A 2,872-nucleotide genomic window follows, 5' to 3' on the forward strand; every position below is an offset into this window, starting at 1 on the left:
TTTGAGAACGAAGCATACAACATTTTTGAGCAGCGCAGCCACCTTTGTTCATCGAAGTTTTTCTTTCTCTCACCACCTGACACTTCCAAAAGTCGGGTCGACTTTTCAAATGACGGGTCGTCACGACCTGATCGGATCGTCACGATCCGTCGAGATATTTGAAGCTGCCTCAGGTAGTTCGACTTCCGGCAGTAAATCTTACTTCCTTTTTAAACTTCACGACTCGACATCCGTTCATGTATATTGGACATGTGTGGAAGTTTTTTCTGAAAGCACTGGGCAACCGCGACGAATATTTTCCACATTTTAATTTTTTTATTTAACAGTTGTGATTGCTCGTATTAAATGCACAGCTACAAGGAAGGATTACGTTTTTTGCAAACGACCTTCGGGTTAGATCACCGCTCCTCCACCGACTGAGCTATAAGGTCAGACGGGAGCAGGCCGTGGAAAGTCACGGTAATGAACATGTACAAGTACAAAGAAGGATTACGTTTTTGCAAACGTTAACCCGAAGGTCGCGGGTTCAATTCCCACCCTGGTCAGAGTTTTTCTCTGTCCTTGTGTGGGCCATTTCCATTCGTAGGGCTAACGCTCACATGGTTCATATGGCGTAGAAACTTAGCACTTCACATTACACTCTAATCAGTTAATTCTGTTCAAATATAAGTGCTACTCGGCCAACGTTTGCAAAAACGCAATCCTTCCTTGTACTTGTACATGTTCATTGCCGTGACTTTAACATCTTCAGTTCCCTCGGACTGCTCCCGTCTGACCTTGTAGCTCAGTCGGTAGAGCAGCGTTGATTTAACCCGAAGGTTGTGGGTTCAATTCCCACCCTGGTCAGAGTTTTCCTCTGTCTTTGTGTGGGCCCATTTCGATTCGCAGCGCTAACGCTTAAATGCACAGCGCCTAGTGAAATCTTCCGACGAAATGACAAAAATGTTTTGAATTGCACAGCAACAATCTCAAATTCAAATTACAAAACTGTGACTCACTCAACAACAATCACACTAACTCACTTGAAAAAACAGCCAATACTAGGGGCACGCCGTAGCTGTTATTGAAAAAGTAACAAAATACAAGCTCCCGGAAGTAAAGATTTTAAGAAAAATATCTCATATCTCAAATATGTTTCGGGTAGCTCAGTCGCAGTTTAGCCTTAAATTCATCTATTTCACTACAAAGACGGACGCACATAAATATAAACAGCGGCTAGAATAATTATACAATAAGCAGGGGCACCCAACGAATCTGTTCCTCACATTATCTGTTCCCCAGAGGAATCTTGCTGGCTGGCAAAAATGCAGGTGTTTCGATGAGCTGGCTGGGAAATTTTGTTATTTATAGAGGTTTTGCCTGGGAATTACTGACTTTTTCTAGCATTTCAACCCGAGCTGGCTGTAGAAACTCTGAAGACTGAGGACGACTAAAAAAAAAAAAGAAAAAAAGAAAAAAGAACCCCTCTCCCAGAGAGTAGTCACAAACATACGACGGCTGGTCAGAGTGATTGCGCTTGCGGAAAAAACCTGTTTTGTCCCGGTTTTGTCGCTTTTGTTCGGTCGTTTTGCATCGAGGGATTTGAAAGCGCGTGGAATTCCTGGCTGGGAAATAAATTTGATCAGCTGGCTGGGAAACCAACCAATCTTATCTAGCTGGCTGGGAAATTTCCTGTGTGTCTTGCTGGGAAAAAATGCCTTAATAACATTTATTTTCATTAACTGGGGTATAAAATATTTTACAACAAATTGGTCGTTGGGTGCCCCTGAATAAGGCGTTGATTGTCTGACAGTTCTTTTGGCCAGAAAAAAACCTGTAGCAAACATGGTAAATGCCACATTTGCTAGCATATTTACACTGGTGTGCAAATATGGTCGCAAATGTGGCATTTACCATGTTTGCTACAGGTTTGCTGTGGAATAAACATATGTTTGCATCATATTTCCGCTGTGCAAATTTGGTGTAAATCCATTTTTTCGTCCAGTGTTTTAAGATTCCACTGAGATATTTATTTTCCACCGCCTGTCTTGTTTATCCAATTGACGTTCTATTCTTGAGTTCCATAAAGGTATATTTTGTTTAAAGATCCATCAAACCACCATTTGTGTTTCAATGACTTCGACACCAATGCAGGTTAATTAAATATTCTACTGTGTCCACCAGAGAAATCTGCGCATTTTTCGTACCCCCTGAAACCCATCAAAATACGCGCAGAAGACTCTATGCACAAAGACACCACTTAGTAGGGGAGTGACAGGAAAGACTTTTCTCGACACGGAAGAAACGGAGAAATGAAACGCAGAGTCCGACTGGGTTTGACAACCCAGTAAAAAGTCCAAAGTCCAAAAACGGAGTCGAAAACTATACTTTGTTCTTCGCACAAAGTAAAAGTCCAAAAACGGAGTGCATCTTCTTCAAATGTTTCATTGTTGACCCTTTATAGTTGGAAAAAACTAAGTAGTTAGCGTGTACTGGGGCTAATTGGCTTAGTCCAACCTGCCCTAGTATTTAGTTAAATGATCAGCCTTCTTGTTCGAGTGGTCGACCGTTTCGTTCGGACAGTGAAGGAACAATGATTTGACCCTTTAGTTTTCGTATCGGGGTGTTCAAAGCACTTAACCTCGCTTTTTTATTCGTAGTTGTAGCGACCGTGCTTCGATTTGAGAAATATTACCTTCCCGGACTACTATCTGGGCACTCAAAATAATTTGGATATCGCCGTGACGATTTGATGGATTCTTGGTACAAAAGGTCGGAAAAGGGCTCCCTGTACGCCTCTAAAAGGTCCCTTTACGTCTCCTGTCCCTGGAGCCGGACGAGACAAGAGGACGGCAGATTCGATTTTATCCTAAATGATCGTAAACTGGGACGA

Source organism: Montipora foliosa, chromosome 6 (assembly GCF_036669935.1).
Source record: "Montipora foliosa isolate CH-2021 chromosome 6, ASM3666993v2, whole genome shotgun sequence".
Lineage (NCBI taxonomy): Eukaryota > Metazoa > Cnidaria > Anthozoa > Scleractinia > Acroporidae > Montipora > Montipora foliosa.